The sequence below is a fragment of the Mirounga angustirostris genome, unplaced genomic scaffold (genome assembly GCF_029215605.1).
Source record: "Mirounga angustirostris isolate CCGP_5_RB_7025 unplaced genomic scaffold, mMirAng1.0.hap1 SCAF_11, whole genome shotgun sequence".
Taxonomy (NCBI): domain Eukaryota; kingdom Metazoa; phylum Chordata; class Mammalia; order Carnivora; family Phocidae; genus Mirounga; species Mirounga angustirostris.
This window is the reverse complement of record NW_026991719.1, coordinates 34,629,685-34,641,482: the sequence shown is the minus strand read 5'-3', so window position 1 is coordinate 34,641,482 and position 11,798 is coordinate 34,629,685. Positions and strand designations below refer to the sequence as shown.

At 51.9% G+C, this 11,798-nt stretch overlaps 1 long non-coding RNA gene across 1 annotated transcript; it reads right to left on the bottom strand.

Moving 5' to 3' along the window:
- Window positions 1-2,816: 2,816 nt before the first annotated feature.
- Window positions 2,817-11,286, bottom strand: LOC135361917 (uncharacterized). Its single transcript, XR_010406082.1, has 4 exons — window positions 11,158-11,286; window positions 9,392-9,522; window positions 5,332-5,997; window positions 2,817-3,716 (listed from the first exon to the last, which is right to left on the bottom strand). It is a non-coding gene; the product is annotated as an uncharacterized LOC135361917 (long non-coding RNA).
- Between the last annotated feature and the right edge of the window lie 512 nt (window positions 11,287-11,798).

The window sequence follows — 11,798 nt, the reverse complement described above, 5'->3', positions numbered from 1 at the left end:
CGTGAAAGACATCTGTTATCTCGGCTGACACACACGGGATGGGCGGCCCGTGTGGTCGGGGCGCGGGCCTTGTGAATCCTGGCATTGTCATCCCGGCCCCGGCTGGGAGCCAGGCGGGGTGGCAGGGGGTGCAGTGAGACAGAGGCCGGTCTGTCTCCTGTCCCCCGGCCCCCGCCCGGGGCCTCCTCCGTGCGACCTCTCCGGAGGCGGCCGTGCCAGGTCTAATGCCCCTAATGTCATCCTCGCAGATCCGTTCCTGATTCCTCGAGGCCGTCCTTCCCGTGGCTTCGCTCCCCTTGCAGCTGCCGCCGGTAGCTGGTAGCTGGTAGCCAGGCGGGCCGCAGGCTGCACAGATGGGGGGCCCCCCTCCGAACCGGCAGCCCGGGGGAGGGCTCTGCGGGCGGCTGCGGGGGAGCACGACCCTCCCTCCCGGCGGGCCCAGAGCTGCCCAGAGGCCCCCCCTCACCAGTCACACACTGGTGACCCCTCTGAGCCTTGGTTCCCTCAGCCCCAGCAAGGAGGGGGCTGCGTGGGGGGTGGCTTCCCTGAGCCAGGAGCTCCCTGCCAGCCCGGACGTGGGATCCCTCCTCTGTGACCCATGTCAACACTGTATAAACGTCAGGTGTTTTTCAGAGGCCCCGGGCAAACTACCAGGATGGACTGGAGTGGAGAACAAGCACTCGGACCCGTGTCTGGCCAAGACCTCAGGCCGTCACCTCAGCTAGGCTATGGCTTTCTATTTCATCATCTCCTTTCTCCGGACAGAAACCCTGGGAAGGAGTCCCTGCCTCACCCAACCTGCATTCAGGCTTTGAGGGTGGGAAGAGAAGAAAGAAGCGAACTGGCTTTGTGCCTCCCACTAACCAGGCGCCCCCACTCCCCCCAACGCCTGGCCTGCCCCCCTCTCTCCCCACACCCTCTACAACGGCCACCACGTTAGCGGCACCCAGAATGGGGCTGTCACTTGGCTCATCCTTTTCCATCGACTTTGGAAGAAAAAGGTCAGGGAGAGGGTCTGAGAGATCTTCATAGACCCTCAGAAATGAGAGAAAAGAGTTAGGCACCAAAGAAAGACAACCCGCAGTCGGGTGCCTCCCCTCCCCTCCCCTCGCTGCCCCTCCCCTGGCCCCCCCCCCCCGCCGACCCCGTCCCCATCCCAGGCACGGCTCTAAGGCCGCTGAGTCTGACCAGGGAGAAGTCTGCCCTAGTGTTTCAGTGGTACTGAACACCTGGCTGAAGGTGGACGTGGGGGCCGTCTGGAAGTCAGCCCCGTGGGGGTTTTGAAATATGGCAGCAAATTCTTTGATACTTTTCCAACCCGGCCCCTCCCCTTGTATCCGGCTGGGCCTGTGACTGCTTCAGGCCGAAAGCACACTACAAGAGTGATGCCATGTGACTTCTAAGACTGGATCCAAAAAGGCCGCGCAGGTTCTGTCTTCTCTGCTGGAACAACGGCACTTGGCCCTCCACGCTGCTGTGTGAGAAGCCTGAGTGCTGGCTGCCATGTTGGGAGGAAACCCAATCCGCACCGAGAGGCTACACGTGGATGGGATGATCCACACTCCTGGCCGAGCCCAGCCTTCAAGTCATTTGAGCCCAAGCACCAGGCCTGTGAGTGAAGGAGCTTCGGGATGATTCTAGCCCCCAGCTATGGGGTCACCCCTTGGCCATGCAAGTCTCCCCAAGTGAGACCCTAGACATTGTGGAGCAGAGTCAAGCCACCCGAGGTCTGCCCCTGTCTGGATTTCTGACCCACCGAATCCAGGAGCATACTAAAATATTTGTTGTTTATACCAGGAAGGTGGGGTGGTTTGTTAAACAGAAAGAGTTAACAGGAACAGCTTTCTCAGCCCAGGGTCCTACCTGACGTCCAGCCTAATGTATGAAGACACGGACACCTGTTTTCCATAAAGGAAGTAGGAAGTTTTCTAAAAGCCTGAGAATGGCACTGGGCCAAAGGATCTGCTGTGTGGACTGCACACTTAGCCCGGCCGCAGAATTACGCCCAGTTCCAGAGGCAGGCCTGGTGGTGTTACCTCCGGATTAGTCTCTGTGTTTGCAGGAGACCCGGGAGTCCGTGACTTCCTTGGGGCTGGTCACGTCTCATTTCATTTCCTGTGTGGCCCCAGAGCTTTCTGGCTGCCACTGGGAGGAAGGATGAAAGATGTCCTGACCCTCTTCTCGTCCCCTGGTTTGTAACTTGGGCCTAAGGAGGATGGCCCTTGGGCAGAAGGGGAAATGAGAGCGTGTGAACACATGAGAGTGAGAGCAAACACACGTCTTTTTGTGGTTTCTCTATCAAAGGGCAGAGGCCAAATTCCCACCCAGGCACCAAGAATGCCACCTGCCACTGTGACGTACATAGGCCTTAGTGACCACTCTCTAGTTTCACGAAGCCGGGAGGCAGGGCGGCACTTGGCTGCCTATAACCAGAATCAGGCTGCGGGGCTCTGCGTCCTCCAATTTGCAGGGGAATCGGACCTACTTTCTCCATCCTCTGCAACCCTCAAAAGCCTGATGATGCATTCAATATTTAAGTGCATCGTGGGCTGTCCCACGATGCATTTAAGCAGTTGCTGGATTGTATCATCATGCAGCGGGGTAGTCTGGCTCAATTTTACATATAAAACTCAGTCGGTGACAAATTCCCATTTGCTACCTGGTCCCTGACCATAGCAAGCCCTGTGTTTGATCCCCAAAGTGCTCGGGAGCCTGGAACGATGAATCGTTTGCCACAGAGCGAGAGATCACAACCTTGACTCAAAAACACAAATCTTCTTCTTTTTTTTTTTTTAAGATTTTATTTATTTATTTGAGAGAGAGAGAATGAGAGACAGAGAGCACGAGAGGGAGGAGGGCAGAGGGAGAAGCAGACTCCCTGCTGAGCAGGGAGCCCGATGCGGGACTCGATCCAGGGACTCCAGGATCATGACCTGAGCCGAAGGCAGTTGCTTAACCAACTGAGCCACCCAGGCGCCCCCAAAACACAAATCTTCTTAAGCTTCTTTTGGCTTGCCGTCCATTGTAACGTGGCGGTCCTCATCTTCGAAGGGACATATCTTGGCTAAGTGGTCCACTTGACCATGAGCAAGAACCCAATAAGCCACTAAAAGTTTGATCGGTTGGGATAAAGATTTAGAAATGAGACTCCGGAGAGGAGGACAGGGACAATTCAACTTCCCGGAAAGACTGCAAGGTCTTAGGGAGGAGGAGAACTCTAAGTAAACATGTTTCTGTCTCGGTGGCCCAGGGGGGTTGGGGGGGGGGGGCAAGGGGTGGGGTTTGGGCCTGTAAATGACTGATGTCATTTCCGGTACCCATCCTCCTCCCTCGTGTCCTAGGAAGCAGCCACCTGTCTTCCAGCTGTCTGGGACTGTCTGCTGGAGCAAGTGACATCACGGTGACCAGAACCCACTTCCCCTTTGTCTGGAGCAGTTATGATGTCATTCTCTCTGGCAGAGAAGCAGGATGTTGGCAGTTTGGACTCCTCTGGGTCCTCCTGAAGTGATAATTGCCTTAGATTTTGTTATAAAGTGCAGCTGCTAATTATCTTGTTAAATCACAGCCATATACTTTTTGGATTTTTTTTTTTTCTTTGCAATCCATTTAAACAGTCTGGGACATTAAATAGAGCCACACACCCTAAACAAAAACAAAAACACAACCCAGACGCACGCACAAAAATCGCTGCTTCTTTCCAACACCGTAAAAATAATCTAAAAAAAAAAAAAACACCGAAAAGGGCTCAGATATGGCATAATTAGATTGCTTCCATTAAAAAGTCATCATTTCAACATCCTCATATAAATATCTGCATCCCATTGCATATTTTAAGCAATTGCATAATAAGCCCCCAAGTGAAAAAGAGCAAAACTCATTTCCTGACCACAAAAGGAGAAAGGAATCACTATGTGCTCTGAGTTCCAAGGAGAACTGGATTACATTCCTCCCACACAGACTGGAGGGAGATGGAGTTCAGTGCTCCAGGCGAGAGAATTATGACAACACTTAACCGCTGTGACCCACACTGCTCCGTGCCTCTCCACGCCATTGGCCATTAGAAGCATGCAGCTCCCACTGAGGTCAGAGGGAGGAAGGGGGGGCCTGGGCCCCTCCGTTTGGAAACCCTGCCCTGGGTTCCAGCATCAACAGGTGAATGAACATCAGTCGCGGCCTGAGCATCTCTGTCATTTCTCTTGATCGGCCGTTTCAGGCTTCTGATTTGCGTGGTGCTGCTGGAAGTTTGCCAAGCGGGACCGGAGGAAGAGGCCGGGTGTGGGCACCACCCTCATATGTATCCACCATCTTACTTCCCCTTTGCCCTCGTGAGCGATGCCCGGCTTGTCCCCTACTCTCTGACGCTGCAAAGGTAGCTATGATGGACAGCTTCAGTCGTGCCCTGCCTTGAGCCATACAGGAGTTTCTCTGGGGTGAAGACCTGGGGGATTTCTAGGTCATTCATAAAGTTTGCACAGATTTCACTCCTCTAAGCATCACCAGATGCTCCTCCAGAATGGTGGTATCACCTTGCAGTCCCACCAGCAGTGCGCAAGAGTCCCCATTTCCCCATATCTTCTACAACACTGGCTTTTATTCACTTTTGTAAGTTTTGCCAATGTCTTAGGTGTGAAGTGATGCTGATGGACTTTGCATTTCTTTAGTAACTCATGGGGGTTGATTATCTCTTCATTTTCATTAGGGGTTCCCTATCTATGAATTGCTTACCTATATTATTGGACCTTTCTCCCCTCCACTGCGTTTTCCTGTTTTATTTTTTAAAGTATCCTTTAAGAGTTTCTTATCTGTTTTGGTAACAGCGAGCACAGACAAATACCTTAAAGAAGACCACACATGAAGATAACTATGACAATCTATAACTTGATTATTGTTTATGTTTCCCCTTAAACGTCTGGTTCATTTCTTACTTTTTACAATAAAAAAAATCAAGCAGAATGGTTTTGAAGCAAATGAGCCAAAAAAAACCCAACAAAAACCAAGCGTACTTTCAGTTCCTTGTCTACTTTTGTCAATAGACTGGAGGAGCAGGAAGAGAAGTTGAAGGATGGAAAGGTAGATTAAAAGGACGGAAAGAAAAAACCAAAAAAGTCTCGAGGAGGAATTCGGGAAGAGAAAGAGACAATGATTAGGGAAGGAACCAGACAGAGACAGTGAGAGAGAGGAGTAGAAATGAAGAGGAGGGGGAGGAGAGAGAGAAAAATGTAGAAAAAGACAAAATAAAATAGATGCACAAAGACAGACATCCAGAGAGAGAAAATTTTGAATGGGTTTTGAGCCTGCTCTGAACCACTCTGCCCTGCCAACTTATCTCACCATCTCCTTGGCCTTGGACTCCTTCTAGATCTTCTCTCCAACGTGCTCCGGTGTGATGAACCCAGAGGAACCCATTTCTCGCCCAGGAGCTGTTGCGGGCTGGATCTGACTTGGTCTACACAAAGTTCAGGGCTCTGACGCCACTGTTTCCAGTTCCTTCTGTCTCCTGTCTAGGGCTTTACCACTTCTGGCCTGTGAGTCTCCAGCGGGTGTCGGGAAGGAACTTGCTCCCTAACCAGACTGCGAACACCCCTTGGCTGGCCGCCCTACCTCTCCCTGGGGCTTGCAGCACCGTCCACGTCCATTAACACTTGCAGAGCGGATGAGCCAAGGCGTCCTGCCATCAACCTTCTCAGCACACATCCCACCGCGCTGACCCTCCGGCAGCCAACCTCTCAACTTCTCCGGGACGTTTCTCCTGCAGTGGCTTCTCAGAGCACCAACTTTTCAGCTAAGTACTAAGGGCCCCGTTGTCTCGCCGTATCCATACCAAGTCTGTGGAATGCTGATGGGAAGGCAAATGGTGCGGAGTCCGTGTTTCACGCGGACGCGTTTCAGACCTCACAAATGATCCGAGCAAGGGAGAGTGTGGTCCCCGCGGGCAGGCGTGGCACGCGTTTGGAAGGCAGTCCACATTCCAGCAGAACATTTGTGTCACAGGTACCTCTGCCAAGGGAAATAAGGCAGTTTTATGCTTTTGATAAGATGTGCGCAGGATGCCTGCTGGGAGGGTCTCGGGGCTCTGTGGAGCCTTGGCCAAAGATGGAAGCCCTGGAAAAGCACAGAACGTTTCCCTGGTGTTTGTTAAATGGCATGGGCGGGGAGCGCTTGTGTTTCTCCCAAAGTGTGGGATCACGCGTCACAGTTGCACATTCTAGAAACTGGGCGGGGGGGGGGGGGAAGGGGGAAGTGGGGAAAGTCCATAGAGCTCACAGCAGTGGCCCCTGACACTTCCTAAATCAAGTTGCTTTCTCGCGTGAGTCCAACAATGTATTGCGAATATCAGGCTGGCCTCTTTCATGAGCACTGCATGGTAACTGAGACACTTAAAGGTAGGCAACACCACTTCTGGCAAGTCCTGATATGATGCTTTTTCCGGCTATTTCAGAACTGAGTGAATGAGTGATGCAACAGGGTAGTTGGAGTTTGCTTCTTGTTGCCCTGTGGAGCAAAACCAGGGTGGTGAGGCAGCCAGAGTTCAGCGAGCCTGTGGTTTGTAGTGACGGGGGCAGTGTTCTTTTTTCTTTGTAATTAAACTGTGCAAGGCTCTACTCCCTCATTTTGGATCAGGACAGTTTTGCTTTTTTTTTTTTTTTTTTTACTTATTTATTTGAGAGCACAAGCAGTAGGCAGAGGCAGAAGGAGAGGGAGAAGCAAGCTCCCCACCGAGCAGGGAACCCGATGCGGGGCTCGATCCCAGGACCCTGGGATCATGACCCGAGCTGAAGGCAGATGCTTAACCGACTGAGCCACTCAGGCGTCCCCAGATCAGGAAAGTTTAATAGTTTAATTCTTCTCCCCTTTGCTTCCCGCGCCCCACCCCCCCACCAATTCTGGATTTCTTTCTTTTTTTTTTTAATTTTTCCAGCAAAGAGTTGAAATGACACCCAACTACAGGGACAGGGTTTTTGTCTTAGGAGGGGTATGAAGGAAGGGCAGGGCCCCCCGGGGAGTGACAACTCCATCCGTCCACCAGCTACTAAGTGTCAATAGGGTCTTGTCTTGTCCTCAATACCGTGGGGTAGGGAGCAGTGTCATCGAAGATGTGCTTTCCGTGCTCCAACATCTGGTAGTCTAGGAGGGGAGGCCTTCACCTCAGAGAGCCATGGTGGAAAAGAAGTCAAGACAGGACCCTATAGTCTCTGTTTCAGAACATCTAGACCTGTGGCTGTGGGAGTTGACTTGGGGGCAGAGGGGTAAGGAAGGCCTCCTGCAGGAGCTGTGAGGTGTGCAGGAGGGGCTTGCCTTGAAGGGTTGAAATGGGTCAGGGGAGAGTGGAGCTGTCTGACAGAGAAGCATCGCAGCAGGGAGGAACCGAATGCATTTTCAAAGTCTGCCCGACTACCTGTGTCCATATCACTTGACTACCAAGAGTCTTGCCCCCTCCAAAACCTACTAGGGTAGATTGTTTGCAAAGATGGCTGCAACAAATCCTTCCACCTCCCAGGAGCCCATGCAAAGTGACTTTGCTTCTCCTTCCATCAAGACACAGAGTTTATTTCCCCTTGTGATTTGCTTTGACCAAAGAAGGTGGTGGAAGTGACCCTGGGGGACTTCTTTTTTTTTTTTTTTAAAGATTTTATTTATTTATTTGAGAGAGAGAATGAGAGACAGAGAGCATGAGAGGGAGGAGGGTCAGAGGGAGAAGCAGACTCCCTGCCGAGCAGGGAGCCCGATGCGGGACTCGATCCCGGGACTCCAGGATCATGACCTGAGCTGAAGGCAGTCGCTTAACCAACTGAGCCACCCAGGCGCCCACCCTGGGGGACTTCTAACACTAGACCAGGAAGCTTGAACTTTCCCCCTCTCTGGGTGTCCTGAGACCACCATGATGTGAAGAAGCCCAATATGGCTAACTGGAGGGTAAGAGGCCATGTGGGCATGGGGACTGGGGCACTCCAGCCAACAGCCAGCACCAAGTTCTAGACATGTGAATGAGGTCACTTTGGACCCTTTAATCCCAGTGGGCCCATCATGTGGCAGCAGCAGCATGAAGGAGCCCCTGTGAGACCAGCAGATGAACCATGGGAGATACTGAATTGTTGTTTCAAGCTGCTAAGTTCTTAGGTGCTTTGTTACACAGCAGATCTAACAGCAACACTTACTGAATCAGAATTTTTAGGAATGTCTGGCATCCATTCCCTCTTTGCCCTGAAATAGCACGCTGATTTCTTTCTCAGGGAACAGTCCCTCCTCTACTCTAAGTGGTCTCCAGGGGGCTGACAGTCATTGTGTCCCCAGGCTGCCATCCTCCGACCCAGTCACCCAGAGCATTCTATTCTAGAGTCATAGTAATTGGTTGAGGGATTCCCAGATGGAGTAAACTGGGCCACTTGGCCGCTGCCCTGAGATTTGTAATGTGAATGCTATAGGAGACTTTCTCATCCGCTGGGATCTCAAGCTGTAAAGGCCACAAAATCCTCAGGCCAACAAGTCCAACTTGCCACTACACACAAAACCAGGACAGAAAGATGGAGAGAGAGTGACAAAACCCTGACAACATCATCTGAGCCTTTGGAAACAGTCGCACTGGAATTTGATGAAGTCCCAGACTTCCTAGTTATGTAGCAAAGGGAATTTGAATTGGGTTTTGGTCTCTCACCTAATAAATATAGTAGCCACCCCTGCTTCCCCAGGGAGCTATTAGTACTTGTATAACCTGCATTATTCTCCTTTCTTGGCCTTGCCCATGGCACTCATGGCAGATTGCATTCTGGCTCCCAATTCCTTACTCCGTCCTGTTAATAGGATTATACAACCACACCAGTGTGACTTGGCAGGCTCTCCTGTTAGAGTAGGCCAAGTATACCGCCCTGTACCATTAATGGTGCTTTGCTATGTGACTTGTTTTGGCCCAATAGGAACTCAGCGGAAGTGATGCCAACAGACGCTTTAAATATGCTTGTGTGGTTTGCATTGGCTTCTTGCTCTCCTGTTAGTTGTTGTGAGAACATGGCTGGTAGCTGCTGGTCTCAAAAGGCAGAGTTAGGTGGAGCAGTGCTGAAACCAACCTGCCTCCTGGAGCCAAGTTCAGCTGAGGAAAAATGAGTTATTATTACTGGAAGCTAGCCAGACTTGGGGATTGTTTGTTAGGCAGCAGTCTTGGTGGAGACCTGACTGATACAAGGCATGAGCCAGGGGAGCCAACAATATTAACTAGATTCCCTGCTTCCCTCCCCCCTTTCCTCGGACCTCTGTTTTCCCATAACACTTGGTACAGGTGTCTCTTCTGGTACCCATTATGGTGTATGGGGTCAGTTGTGTCTCTGTCCAGCTCTCTGGATAGCCCGAGAGATCCCCAAGGGCCTGGCACGGTGCCTAGCACATTGCAGATGCTTACCTGCACTCCAGCGACGACTGACTGACAAGCTGAATGTGTGGCTCAGTTACTCCTTTTGCTTGTTGATGAGGCTGGGGGCTGGGGTCCCCCTCCTCTGCAACATCTTTATTTACTTCCACATAAAGGCCAACCTTGAAGGGAGAAGCAAAACAGCAGTGAGCACCGATATTCGATTCTGAACATAAAATGTGGTGCCACGTTTTAACCGCTTGGGCAAGTTACTTAACCCTTCTCGAATATCAGTTTCCTTATCTATAAGTTAGCTCTACCTCACAGGAGTGTAGTGAGGAGTAAGTAACAATCAACAATAGCAAATATTAATAGTAATAACGAACATCCACAGCTCTTACTATGAGCCAAGCGCCTTACACACATTATCTCTTTTAACTCGGGACCCAGGCAGTCCAGCTTCCGTCATTGTTCGCAAACCCCAAACGTACAAGTACCTCGCACGGCAGTAACAGATTTCTCAGAAACAAGACCCGCACGCCGGCCACTAAAGGCTATTTTCAAATATCCCAATGTAATATCACAAAGGTTTAATCAAGTCATATCTGTGTGATGAAAAACATGGGTTTGAAAAATGGTGCCTGTGATGTATCCGGCTGTCGTAATGATGGAGCTGAATCTCCCGCACAGCCGATCCGATTGTCTCTAGAAATCATCACTCATGAAGGCATTGGGAGAAAAATGAATCGACCCCAGAGGCCACATGGAGAGGCAGCTCCCGGGTGAGCCGCTCTAGGACAGAGCAGAACTAGGCCCCAGGCAGCCGGGGAAGCCAAAGAGAATTATATTTAACATGAAACATAAACACAGTCTCAAAGGCGGGCGGTGCGGAAAAATATAAATTTGATCATTGTCTGGTGAGTCAGAAATCCAGTGGCCTTCGAATCCACATCCACACACTTTGAACTCCGCAGCACCGCAGATGATGAAACAGAGTTCTTCATTAAAGAATGCTTGTAAGAGCGGGGAAATGTTCATGGTCATGTATCTGGGCTGGGGCGGCCGGGGAACAGAGGGCGGTCACATGGGAGCGGAGAGCCATGGGGGTTCGTTTCTGTGAACGCGGCCACATGATGCGCTCAGGGCCTTCGCAGAACAGCCGCCAACCTATCACGAGTCACTCTGCAGTGGGCGGCTGCCTGTCTAGCTGAGCCTCAGATGATCAAGCCTCGGCTTCGGGTACTTGGATTCCCCCTTCTTCTGAGGGCTTCAGAGTTTTCCAGAAGCAGCCTATTTATATGTGGATTGAGCAGGAAGCAAAGGTGGCCTACCTCCAAGGAGGCATTGGGTCCTTGGCCCAAATGTCCAGGGGCGGCAGGTCCCCACTGCTCAGCCAAGCCTAGAGAGAAGCTTCGTGAACGTGCAAGCTCTGCTAGAGCCTGCCCGATCACGGCTTCCGGGCTGCTACTTGGTCTGCAAAGGATGGGGCTTGGTCTCCATCTCCCCAGGGCTGCCACACAGGCGGGTCAGAAAGAGTGGCCTCCTCACGGTGCTTCCCCGCAGTCCGGGTGGGGAGGCAGGGAGTCCGGCCGCCTCATCCAGAGAGCTCAGTCAGGGAACAGTAATCGAGCACATGCCACGAATTAGTTACCGTAGTGCGCAACGTCAGTGTCCCTTACATAGATTTTGACTTTTTTTTTCCCCCCTTTGCCTGTCCCCACGCCTACAGTGGGCTTTCTCCAGCCAGCACTGGGGGCTCTTTGGCTGGAGCCATCCTGCCTGCCCATCGCCCCTGCTCCCCCAGACCCAAGGCCTACCTTAGCCAAAGACTGGCAGCGAGGGAGTGTGCAGGCCTGGCTCCCTCGCCTTCTGGATGCTCTGAGGGGTGCGTCAAGCTCCAGAGACCCCTGCAGGAGCAGGCTGACGCATCCTCTGCCGGAAGCCTTGCAGGAAGTCACATCTTACTGGGCAACTCCCTTTCCTGTCTTGCCTTCCCCGCTCCCTCTCTGTCTGACCTCCCCTGGGAGTGTGGGCCCTTAGTCAGTCGCTTACTCATGAATCCTCATCTCAGAAAGTGCTTCTGGGGGATCTTGGTCTAAACCACTCTCCCTTCTGGACAAGAAAAATGGGGCAAGGTCCCTGCCTTCATGACGGCCTTGTGCCTGGACACGTTTTCAGTGCAGACAGTGGACTCCAAAGTGGGTGTGACGGCGAGGTGGCCCACTGCCGCATGACAAGGACTGTTCAGTGTGCCTGAGGAAAGTTGTGTTCGTCTCCCTCTTTAATATGTTCTATTTCTGCGCCTGCTTCGTCACGAAGATCATGCTAGGACGTGGCAGAAATAAAAATGCAACCTTTTGAACCCAGTTGTGGTGTGAGGGCTCAATGTGTTCCTATCGACAGGGAACTGAGATCAAAAAGTTTGAACGGCAGAGGTGGCCGGCCTGGTGGCACTGGA